The sequence below is a fragment of the Lactuca saligna genome, chromosome 8 (assembly GCF_052625555.1).
Source record: "Lactuca saligna cultivar CGN05327 chromosome 8, ASM5262555v1, whole genome shotgun sequence".
Lineage (NCBI taxonomy): Eukaryota > Viridiplantae > Streptophyta > Magnoliopsida > Asterales > Asteraceae > Lactuca > Lactuca saligna.
The window spans coordinates 258,787,556-258,801,830 of record NC_136424.1 but is presented as its reverse complement, the minus strand read 5'-3'; positions in this window follow the sequence as shown (position 1 = coordinate 258,801,830).

Here is a 14,275-nt window from a genome sequence, read left to right as displayed (position 1 = left end):
ATATATATATATATATATGATCTTAAAACGATTGAAATAACATTTATATTTTTTTTTGACGGCTTTGTCCTTAAGTTCATGCAAAATCGATTATCTAATGTCTATTTGTTATCGTATATATAATTTATAGTGATGTCAACATGATTCTATCATTTAACATTTTTGATATGATGATTGACATTCATGCTTGAAAGATTTAGTATTATTTCTTAGAATCTTTTGCATGCGTTATAGTATTAACTATTTCTTTTACATTAAGGAATAAACATAACAAGTTTTTTACCTAAGGAAAGGTGATTTATTAAGAAAGGTGGCTCGATCAAATTGATAACTGAAAATAGGTCTATTAATAAAGAAATGTGAACGACATTTGTCCGAGAGCTTTTAATTTTGCTGAAAATAGGTCTATTAATAAAGAAATGTGAACGACATTTGTCCGAGAGCTTTTAATTTTTAGTTTCTAATTAAAAGCTCAATTTAAATAAAAAAAATCCGTTTGATAGAGCTTCTAACTTTTAGTTTTTAATTAAAAACCCGATTTAAAAAAAATATATTTTGTTTGGCAATAACGCTTTTAGCTTATAGTTTAAACGACACGTTTCAATTCAAAAAGTTATCTTACATAACGTTTAATAAAAAAAAAAGTTATTTAGTTTTTGAACTAATTTCCAAAATTACTCTTCAAAATATATTTATATACTTCTTCGTTTTAAACAATTATTCTTTCATGTAATTTTATACATTTCAAAAGTACTCAACTACTTTACCAAACACTCGTATATTAATAAAAGCTATAACTTATAGGTATCACAGAAGATTACTTTAATCACACCAAATACTTGTTACTAGCTTTCAGATATACTAGCTATCAGTAACCAACCACCGTCTAATTTTGCGAAACATTTTCGATTTCATCGAAGATAATGTTAACTATTTTTATGAATATCATTAAAATTTTATACATAAATACTATATATATATATATATATATATATATATATATATATATATATATATATATATATATATATATATATATATATATATATATATATATATATGGAACGGTTCACTTGAGATTCTAAAAAAATAAAGATCTTGAAATTCAACATCAGGCACATATTTCTTATTTCCTACTCTAAAGCTCCAAAGTACACGCAGTGGCGAGATATGTTTAATCATAAATAATTATACATATATGTCCATTCAGAAACTGTTTAATCATATATGATTATGGTGGTTGGTGGGGGAGGAAGTAGTAGTGGCCGAGGTGGTGGTGGTATAGTTGACAGAGGTGGTAGTAGTATGGTCGGTTGGAGGCAGGGTGGGGGTGGCGGTTGTGGTAGTAGGGAAGACGGTGGAGGAAAAAGGAATGGGCGGCACTGCATAGTTATTTATGATTATAAACTCTTCAGTCGTGTTGGTATGTTGGAGCGTTACACCAAATGAGAAATATATGGTTGATGTTGAATCTTAAGATCTCTATTTTTTTATATAATATCAATGGATCCTACCTCTCTCTCCCTATATATATATATATATATATATATATATATATATATATATATATATATATATATATATATATATATATATATATATATATATATATATATATATATAAACAAGCTTATAACTTTAATCACTTAATAATTTAGTAGTTTTTGAAAACGAATTAACAAAACAATGAAATACAATATATGAGAGGATACATTATATAAATAAATGACCAAGTAGTCCTAATATAAAATAAAAATATTATAATTATACATAGAGATATCGATATTGATTGATAATATGAAAAATATAAATTTTGATATAATTTAGGGGAAATGATATTGTAGCACAATAAAGTTTTGGTTTTGTCCCACATTGGTCGCTAATTTTATTATTATTATTATTATTATTATTATTATTATTATTATTATTATTATTTTCAGAATAGGTCACTAAAGTGTTGTTTTACTTGTTAATTACACCATTTTGCAATGTATGAAACGGATAACATGGCACTCCACATGATATATTGATCAACAAAACATAGCCAAAGTGGTGCTAAAATGGGCCATATAGCATCCATGTGGCTTTTATGTTTAATATGTTTACATGAAGTCAAAATACCCCTCCTTCAACGACTTCAACCATCCCAGTTGCCTCCATCTCCAGCAATAACCTCCATCTTCGGCGACACATATCCACCATCACCATTACAACCATTGTCCACTCCAGCCCAACCTTCACCATCCCAACCACCTTCTACCTCCCACCAACACCACCATCTTCCAAAAGACAGTATATTGTCACTGTTGAATACAACATTAAAGGCTTTAGAAGAGCGGGGCAATCAGATAACTTTAAGTTGATACAAAGGGGAATAAAGGGTCCTTCGTAGCAAAAAGAGATCTTCAGTTGCCTCAATTAGAAGTTTTGTATTGTTAGGATTCACTAGAGAAAAAGGTATAATTTGGCGATTAACCCTAAAGAATTTCATATACCGGTTATGGAGAGTAAAATTCGCTCTTAATGGCGACAAAGATGGACGAGGACAAAGAGGAATTGAACATAGTCGCCACTGAACAACACTGGGAGTTAGCGGCGACTCAAATCTTCGTGTCCGACCTGGACCTAGTGTTCTCGCCTCCAACTTGAAGAAGCCATGGTTGCCTCTCTCTCTCTCTCTCTCTCTCTCTCTCTCTCTCTCTCTCTCTCTCTCTTTCTTTCTCCCACGCGCGCGCGTTTTAGCCCTCCTCCCCTTCACTTCATCGATAAAACCTCAACAACCACCAATTAGGAATGGCAATGGGGCGGGTTCGGGGCGGGGCATAAATTCCCAAACCCGCCCCGATAACTTTCGGGTATCTTATCGGGGCGCCCCATTGGGTTTCGGGTATCTTATCGGGTTTACAACAACTGATAACGAAATCTTTATTCTCTTTTAGGGTACCCTAATGTCTTATAAAATATACATGTTCTAGCAACTCTTTTAAATTAAAAACATGATGCATCACTTTAATAAAATAAACTGGACGTTATATAAAAAATTATTTGATTTAAGTTTTGTTTAATACGTCAAAACACATAAAAATGATTATTAACACCAAATTGTTAATAACTAAAAAAATTGTCCACGATAAGTATTTTATATTTGAACGTGTACAATTAATAGCAAATTTTTTTTGAATATTATATATATATATATATATATATATATATATATATATATATATATATATATATATATATATAATCGGAGCGGGGCGGGTCGGGGCGAGGATAACCCACTCCCTGCCCCGAACCCGATAAAAAACCCGATAACAACCCGTTACCCGACTCGAAATGATCGGGTTTCGGGTTTCCCCATCGGGTTCGGGTTTTTTTACCATCCCTACCACCAATCCTGGTTTGATGGTCTTGGACGAGTGACAACTTAGATGCTGTAAACCCCGTCGACCTCCATACCCTAGAGCTTGAAAATTTCGAGGCTGAAATCTATGACCACATGGTCATCGAATTAAAGAAGATGAAATTGAAGGAAGATATACATCGTTGAATCCACGATCAGAAACTAGCTCGACAGGTTTTGCATATGCCATATGATCAGTGGGAAGAGGTCGACCACAATTTTGAGCGTGCTTATGTCGAGGGTGCTTATTCAAAAAGAAAAGACAACTCAGAGAATTTTTAGGGTTTATATCAAGAGTTTAACTTTAGAAGAAGTCGTCATCATTATTTCAAGGTTTAATTTGGGAAGAAGATGTCAACATATTTTTTTTCATATGAGAAGAAGAAGAAACTTTGATTTAATTTAGGTTTTACTAAAGGAAAAAAGCAACGTATAGCAAACATTAGTTTTAATTAAAAATAAAAATAAAAAGGCCATATAGATTAAGTTTAACCGTTAAACCGAAATAATATTGGATTATTTCCCTATTTAATAGGTAAAACAACTCATTAGTGACATATTGCGCCAAAAAAAAACCATTAGTGACCGGGACAAAGCCAAAACTTTGTTGTGCTAGAGTGTCATTTTCTCAATAATTTAATTAAAATAAAGTTTTGAAAAATATAGAGTAAATGAAATGCTAACGTAAAAGAAATCTCTATCGATGTTAGGTTTGCCCTGTAAAAGAACTTGAATCCGTGGAGTTCGCTGAAATATTACGAGTATACTTCCGTTTAATCTCGTTGAAAAAAAAATGAAATATAATGTATTATCATGTAGTATTAATGAAGATTGGAATCTAATTATATTTATACTTTTTTTTTTTTTTTACTAATTTGTCACTGAATTCAATTATATTCGATTATTCTATGTACATTTATTATCTTATAATTTACAGTTGTGTCAGCGTAATTCTGATCGTTTAATCTTTTTATATAATTTAGCATTTTTTTTTTTAATCTTTTCTATACTTATTATATTAACTATTCCATATGTACCGAGGAACAAACATAACAAATATTATACTACCTAAGGAAAGGTGAGTCGACTAAGAAATGTGGCTAAATCAAATTGATAATGAAAGATGGGTCGGTTAATTAAGAAACGTGAATCACATTTGTGCCATTGCTCACTACGTACTACTTATGACATGAAGTTTATAAATTATAATCTGCGGTTTTTTGTCTCTTTAAAGAAGATGTTTTGTTACTAGATCTCATCAAAGATAGTGTTAATTTTTATTACCAGCTATAGAGTAAAATATATAAATGACATTAAGTTTATATAAAAATTCGATCTTGATATTGTATTATTATTATTATTATTATTATTATTATTTTAAATTAAGATACTAAAGTTTCAAAAAAAAATATAATTTTGTCACTATACTCCTAATATGATGACCATTTAACTGATCAATCCAGTTGTCAACTAACGTGTGCATGATTATGTATCAGTCTTTGATTATGTGAAATTGACATGAGATAATGATTTAGGGGCTGTTTGTTTTTTTTGTGAAGAGCTGCGCAACCACTTTTGTCTGCGTCGCGCAGACAACGCGTAGACATATGCATTCGCAGAGTGTTTGTTTTTTGGAAGTACGCAGACCAAAAAACGTCTGCGCGAGGTCTTCCTGGCGCAGACATGAGTCACTGTCTTCAAAGGTCTTCAGACCTCATTTTAACAAAAAAAAAAAGACCATCTGTTTTTTGTTTCTTTCTCTTTTTGCTGAAAATGCATTTTTAATCGTTATGACATGAAATTAAGTTTGAAAAATTAATTTATCTCAATAGCTGCAGACGTTAAAAACAAACAGTCTTCTTATTGCAGACTGCAGACATTTGGTCCACCTCTTCTGCCGCAGAGGCTTGCAGATGTGGTCCGCAGACTGCAGATATTTTAGCTTCAAAAAAACAAACAGCACCTTAGTATTTTTGTAGAGTGTCAAAATTGAAAAATAAAATAAAATATAGTGATTTAATTGAAAAAGAAACATAGTATCAAAATCAAATTTTCTAAAAACCTAATGTTTTTTTTTTTTTTTTTTTTTTTTTTTTTGCAATTTGTCCTTATTAAACATAATAATTAGAACTTGTTGGAGGGTTGAAACCTTTTAGGGGCAAACTTTTGGATCAAGACAACATAACAAAATTGGCTTTAAATACATGTCATGTCATAATCTCGTTGATATTAGTTTGCATTCCAATCCTCATTTCCTCATTTCCTGAATTTTCCTTGACAAGTTCCTTGGCTACGATCCTTTGATGTCGCATGAAGCACATAAAAACTCTATCTACCTTATTAGATTTGTGTCCTTTGATGTCGCATGGAGCACATAAAAACTCTATCTACCTTATTACATTTGTGTTTGTTTTCTTGTGTAATTGTCAAGCTTCTAATCAGATTGTTCCAATCGTGAAGCCCGACTATGTCATTGCTCATGAGTGCTTCATATATTTTTATATTTCTATGTCTCTCTTTATTGAGGTTTGATCTTCAAGTTAAAGATAGGTCGCGTTTGGTAATCACATTCTTTTCAAAATAAAAAGTTTCGATTATTCGTTTATTACAGATTTATGATAACAAGTAATGCCAAGATTTTGTAGCCTCACATGGTGGTCATTGGAACTTCTTGTCTTAATATCCAACTTGTTACAAAATTTACAACTCAAAACAACACTTTTTCTATATAATCTTTCATTTCGTCCACTAAGTGTAGGACATTCACAATACATTGAGTTATTTAGAGTTTAATTGATAAACACACAATATATAGTGCATTGAATTCATTTCATCCACTAAGGTGTTGTTTGTTTTTTGAAAAAAAAAAACTCTTCAGACCTTTTATTACTGCGTGGCGCAACACACGCACAACACTTTTCATCTCACAACTGTTTGTTTTTCAGAAGCCTTCGGATTAAAAAACCTTTGTACGTGTTCTTCTAGGCGCAACACTTGTTTTGCCTCTTCCTACCTCTTTCAACCTCTTTTTTTTCATGCTAAAATATTGATTATATATTGCTGAAATCTTATTTCACATTTTTTTTTGTTTTTTTTTTTGTTTATTCTTGTTGAATATATATATTTTTTATATTGAATAATAATAATTTGTTGATGAAATATCATTATTTTATGCTAAAATATCTTTTTTTTTTTGTTAAAATATCATTATTTTTTGCTGAAATGTAATAAATTCTTGCGGAAATATCATACATTATTAAATTTCGGTATTAAAAAACTATTTTTGGATTATAAATCAATTTATTTTAATTTGTTAATAAATGCAACATATGCAAATGTTAAAAAAAACAAACACGTTTTTTATTACAGTCTGCAGCCGTTTGGTCAACATCTTCTATTGTAAAGGGTTGCAGAGGTGGTCCGCAGACTTTATGAATTTTTGCTTCAAAAAAACAAACAACACTTATCTTTAAGAGATCATACATTAGCATCAAGGACGTGGAAGATTAGAATAGTAATTTTGATATGTTGTTTTGTTCCAAAAGCTTGCCCATAAAGAATTTCCAACACTTTTAAGTGTCTTGATTATCATGTTATAATAAGAACAAATTGCATAAAAGATATTGAGTTTTCAAAAAATTTTGATTTTCACATTGTTTTTCCAAGCTACTTAAGTTGCTATATTTTATTTAACTTTTCAATTTTGACCAAAAAAATACCAGATCATCATCCCATGTCAGCGCCAAGTCATCAAAGACCGATCAATCAATATGTCACGTTAGTGGGCAACTAGGTTGACCGATTAAATGGTTAACACTGAAACAAATTGGAAAATGTAATATCAAAATCACTTTTAAAAAAAAACAAATGTATTAATTTAAAAAAAAAATAATAATACAGTATTAAAATCAAAATTTTATAACTTAATGTCTTTTATACAATTAACTCTTAACTATATTAAGTTTTATATATAAATAATATTTCATTGTATATATAATTATATAAACATGTTTACTAACTTTAATCGATAATAATTTGAGAAAATGACAAAAATAACCATTTACACTAATGACATTACAAAAATAGCAAAAAAAATCGAAATTACAAAATTAGCCAACGATTTCACAGATGGAGATGCCCCATCTGCGAAATGAGCATCTCATCTGCGAATGTACAAGCACCTAAAGCACAGCTGTGCTTTAGGTGCTTGTACATTCGCAGGTGCTTTTAATTTTTAAAAATTTTTTTTTTGTATATATAGGGGTAAAATCGCAGATGGAATAGGTCCATTTGCGATTTACTCTCACTCTATCTGCGAAATTGTGGTTTTTTATTTTTTTTTTGGTTTTTTTGGTTTTTTTTTTTGGTTTTTTTTTTAGTTTGACTATGAAATGAATTGGTTTGATTACGAAATAATGTTGCTATATAAAAAGTTTTGTAGATTGTTTTACTTTCTCAATCAAACCAATTTATTTCGTAGTCAAACTAAAAAAAATAAAAAATAAATAAAAAAAATAAAAAAAATAAAAAATACAAAAATACAAAAAAAACCACAATTTCGCAGATAGAGTGAGAGTAAATCGCAGATGAATCTATTCCATCTGCGATTTTACCCCTATATATACAGAAAAAAAATTAAAAAAAAAAATTAAAAGCACCTGCGAATGTACAAGCACCTAAAGCACAACTATGTTTTATGTGCTTGTACATTCGCAGATGAGATGCTTATTTCGCAGATGGGACATCTTCATCTGTGAAATCGTTGGCTAATTTTGTAATTTCGATTTTCTTTGGTTATTTTTGTAATATCATTAATGTAAATAATTATTTTTATCATTTTCTCTAATAATTTGATAATTATTGTAAGACAAAATAACAAAACTCTTGTAGAGAGTTGAAACAGAAGGTTGGCGCAAACTTTTCACACGTTCATTGACCTACCTTTTAATTTTGACTTTATTATTTAATTGCTTGGAAAGTCACTTTATACATGACCTTTACCCGTTCTTTCAGTTTTCAATAAGAACTTTACAATTTATGGTTGCGTGGTATGTTTTAAAATATTATTTCTAATTTATGAAATTGAACAATGTTCTTTAAGATGAGTTGTTTTTTTGGAGGTTGATATTTCAATTCCATAAAATACATTTTTCATTGGGAGATTTTTTTTTCCTTTTTCTCATATATCATTATCATTTTTATCAATCGCAGGGTTTTCATGACGCCACGTATGTTGTTTTTTACACCATGAACAAGGGTGGACTTACGTAGTGCCTGTGTGTCTCGGGCCATCGCACCGATTCCAAATGTTAGTGTAAAAATGAAAAAAATAAAAATTTTATATTAGGTGCAACGTTTTAAAATATGAGTATCACTATTATTTTAGATTTGTTCGGAATTTTTTTTGTGGCACCACTATTCAAACGTTCTGCATCCACCACTGACCATGAACATCAAAAATTGATTCACAATGCCTAATGTTCCATTGTGTTGTATTGGTTTATCAGTGATGATTTTTTTTTTCTTGATTGAAGCATTACGATGGGTTTGGAACCGGTAGAACGCAAAGAAGAGACGTACCTTTTTATTTGAGATGGGGGTTGGATTCGGGTTTTGTCCATTCCGACCTATAAAACGCAAACACATCTCAATATTTGGGTCTATCAATTCCATACCACCATCTCCGTAATCGCAAACCTCAGTTTATTTGCTGTTTTGTTTTCGATTTTTATTTTTATTTTTTAAAAGTCTCGTACGTCTAATTTTTCTTATATTAAGATTGAAGTTTTTGTTTCCCATAATTCGTATGTATCTGACTTAGTTCCTCTTGTATTCAATTTTTCCCAAAATTGGTAACTTGAACTTGACCATCCGTAATTATTGGGGCTTTGCAAAGGGTTTGTTGCCTAAGTTCGACTTGAATGGAGGATAAATTATTTTTGATTATCTACTTTTGCATCTAGTAGTTGAATCATGATGATAGGCCTCATAAAACGTTCAAGAATCAAAAGAATGGATTTTCTTTTTTCATTTCTCTGCTTGCTCTCATAACTAAATAACTATGCAAATTGGGTATATTCGATCACAAACATCAACAATATCTTTCAGAAACATGTATTAGGATTTAGGATTCTTATTAACATCTTTGATGTGGGTAAAACTTTCTAATTCGAAAAAGAAACTCCATGAATACGGATGAATTATACAGCATGATTCCCATGTATCCAAAAATCTTTAGATATTTTTTACCTGATGGTATAGGAAATTATTTAGTTCAAAAAATATATATGGAAATACCGGAATCATTGCATTGGTATACAAAATGATCGTTTTGATACAGCTTGACCTGCACTACGCACATTTCTTACCATTTATTTAGATGTGAATTATCATTTATTTTTTAACTTAAAGATTGTATTTTTGTGTATGTTATCGTCAAAAAGATTTCAGATGTGACGATACAAAATGAAATTAAAACACTAGATTGAAAATCGCTGAAACAAGTTGAGTGTGATGGTAAGAAACATAATGATGAAATGCTTTCACCGTGACAAGTGAGTGATTCACAAGAATGGAAATGAACACTTCATGCACATCTTTAGCCACCAGGGACTATTCAGCTAGAGGTTATTCTTCTCGAGCAGGTAAACTTGATTCTAATATGGATAACATTAATGTAGAAGAGTCGAACCCCTCTTCATGAAACTAGTTTCCTCAATTGTGATGTTTTTTTTTCTGCTTTGACATATGTTGAAAGTCCAGGTGTAAATTCGACTTTATTGGGCTCTTATATGATATAGAATATCATGTCAAAACAACCATGTTCATGTTAAATTAATAAATCCATGATCTTTTATTTCCATGTTACTTATATATGTGTTACTTATCTCATCTTTTACTTTTTTCCTTACTTTGACAATCAATTTGACAACAATCACTTTGAAGGAAATACCCAAATTAGTGTGGACCTTAAACATCCCAAGTATATATATATATATATATATATATATATATATATATATATATATATATATATATATATATATATATATATATATATATATATATATATATAGAGAGAGAGAGAGAGAGAGAGAGAGAGAGAGAGAGAGAGTCAAGATCAAATAAGAAGGAAATTTTTGGTAGGAAGATAAGAAAATTTTTATATACACATTTTCTTAGAAAAAAAATGAAATGAATCATTAGATGATTCAAAAATAAGATGATTCGTAAGAAAAAAAATCCGAAAAAAACACTTTCATGATTCATTTTTAGGTAAATCAAGAAAAAAAATTCACTTTTATGACAATTTTAGTGAATATCAACAAAATTATCGTAAAAATGAATCATCGAAATGTTTTTTCGGGATTTTTTTTGTGAATCATGTTATTATTGATTCATCTAATGATTCATTTGTTTTGTTCGCCAAAAAAATAAACCGAAAAAATTTTTCTTACCCTCCTACCATTAAAAATTTCTTATCGGATATATATATATATATATATATATATATATATATATATATATATATATATATATATATATATATATATATATATATATATTAGTTTATTATATTTAATGTGTAACATCCCGAATTTCACAGGTATATTTAAATCCCTCCTATTTTATCAGTTGCCAATTGAAGTCCCTGGAGTCGGTTGAGTTGGGTCATGATAAGTATGAGGACTAAAGTTGCCACTTTGAGTCAGGAAGGAGTACGTTGAGCATTGTAACATCCATAAATTTTACGCTAAATTTAAACTTTTTCAAACATAAATAAAACCAAATAGCATTGTTTACAAAATGTTTTCAAATCAATTTCCATCAGCGTGTCCCAAAAATCATAACATAAGGATGAGGAGTGGTACGGTCACGCCTTCGCCTTTCCATGATCTCCTGAAGTACCTGAAACAATAAACTGAAAACTGTAAGCCCGAGGGGTTAGTGAGCTACCCCAAAATACCAATACCACACTGACAATACCATATCAGTAATAATTAATCAATCAACATGCATACTGGGCCATCGTCCTGACTGGACCGCCCGACCGGGCCTACAGTCTGTCTGAATCTATCCCAAGCCTTCGGCATGACTGGTCCGCCACGTGGGCCTACAGTCTCCCCTGACCTCTCATAGGGTATGTTGGCATTCAGCACAAAGCAGGACCGCCTCAACCCAACCACAAGCAAATAACCATGTGCGCATACTATCATATACAAGCATATACAAACATCAAACACATCTATCATACTGATCATCAATCATAGAATACTCCTGTAACTAGAGTACCGACCTAGCAGGTCACTAACATACCAATCCCTGCGGATCATAAGAGCATAACATACTATCTGCCCCGAGTCCGATCTAACAGATCATAACCACATGTAGCATACAATAACAATAACAACTAAAGGGCCGACCTTAGTGCCGTAGACCCTATGGATATAGTGAGGATAACCCACCTCGCAGATGTCGACACGAAGGTTAAACTCCAACTCTCGGATCACTTGACACAGGCTCCACCACCTATCATCATAATACATCATACTCATAAGTCCTTAACCTTATAAGGTACTCCATAACCCACTAGTCAACCCCTGTTCAAAGTCAAAGTCCTCAGTCAAGGTCAATAGTCCATGTTGATCTTAACTCGCCGAGTACCCTTGGCTACTCGTCGAGTTCCCTGAAGTACATTCCAACTCGCCGAGTCATCGGAGAGACTCGTCGAATTCCTTTGATTTTCGATCAAACTTTAAGGCCACCCGTCGAGTTCCCTCCTTGCATCTTAACGGATACATACTCATATATATCCAAGAGAAAACTCATCCGACTCGTCGAGTTGTTCTTCAACTCGTCGAGTTTATGGCAAACTTCATCGGACTTGCCGAGTTGTTCATCCAACTCGTCGAGTTCACAGCCATCTTCATGTGACTCACCGAGTCAACCTTGCAACTCGCCGAGTCTATCTAGTCCTTTTTCCATACATACTAGTTTTGAGACATGCAACGGCTCCAACTCATAGATCCAAGCTTCTACGACATGTTTATCACGTAAAGTTGCAAACTTTACATGCGTGCATGCCTATAAAGTCTCTAAATGCCTAATTTAAGTTCTTAATGGAACTTTATGCTCAAGATGGACCTTAATCACAACCAAGACTGTGACTTTATGCTTCTAGAATCCAAGGAGGGTCCAGATCTGAAGTTACAACTTTAGATCTAGCCCATAGCTCATCATACCAACTTGAAAATCCATAAAAAGCCCTAGAAACTCAACAAAAGGGAAAAAGGGAAGTAAGGATGGCACTTTGATACCTCCAAAGGATGCTAGCTGAGGTAAATCCTGCTTCTCACTCCTTCCTTGCTTGAATTTCCTTTGCACTCTTGGCTTCTTCCTCCAAGATTCTTTTTTCCAAGCTTCAAACACCACACCAAGTGTCACACCCCAAAACCGAGAATGGCGGAAATGTTCTGGGGTGGAGGACGTCATGTAAAGTATCACAACACAGTATAACAGTAAATAAGCAAACAATATCATCCATTGCATTAAATATATAATTTTAATACAAGCGTGTTCTGTACAGTTATAGACACCAAAAATAATGTAAATCAAAATAATAAGATGAGTCTTGGATGCGCTCCATCTTCTCAAAAGCTGGCCTCGGTACCTGTCTACTGATGACCTAAGAATACAAGTTATTTTTGAAAGAGTTTATCAGCATTAAGCTGTTGAGTTCATAAGTATTTTAGTGTTGGTATTTTTCATCCAAAAACGTTTGAACATGTCTCAAGTGTAAGTTTGTAAAATATAAGTAAATGTTTGTACAAGTTTGAATCTCTCAGAAAAACCTATATTTTCTATTAAAGTAGCCTTCTACCAAGGCTTAACTGTTTTGTATGCTCGTTTGTTGTAAAAGTTTGTAATTTCCCACGTGTAACTATCATTTAACAAAATATAGTTTGTACATTAAAGTTTAAGTGAAACAATCACTAAAAGTATGTAATGGGTAAATTATTGTAGTACTGTAGTGTTGTATTATAGGAACTACTGCTGTACTAACTACCTTAAACCGGATTTATATTAAGGTATCATGTGATAAATTGCACCATACTATCGACTGGTAACAACGACATACGAATGGTCGTAATAACGGAATGATGTTTGGCACCCGCAGACCTGCAGGTCCGGCTGTAACTAGCAGCAAGGTGTAGGATAGTCAATCCAGTATAGATCCATACGCAAACTCACGCTCTCCCTCCAAGAGAATTTTGGCTATAACTCGGGCCATGATATTTAAGGCATGCTCCGATACAGTGGATCATAATTGTTAACGTATTCTTGTATATGTAATGTAATGAACTGTTCTAGTATAGTTGTATATGTTCTTCCTCTAGTATAGTTGTATATGTTCTCTGTCTAGTATAGTTGTATATGTTCTCTTTCTAGTATAGTTGTATAAGTACTCGTAGTAATAAGTATTGACTCATGAATGAACTGACTCATTTATCTAGAAATTGTAGTAGTATGATCCTATGTTACCCCGATGGTAACTTAATGATGATGTACTGATAAGTATGAATATGGAAGTACTTCTATGTCTATACATGTATATTTGATATATAACTAATATTGAAACGACCTTCGGACGGTTACCCGAAATCCCACCAGACCACATCCAAATCGAGAAAAAGGAAATAGGGCGGATGGCCTTCCTAAGCCCTTTAAACATTTCTTATATATCTATACATATATGGGCATGCAATTTATAAGAAGTAAAACAAATTTTAATAAAAGCATTTGATAAGTAAAAGAGTTTGTAAAACATTTTGATAAACAATTTGAACAGTGATAAAATCATTGGTTTTCTAG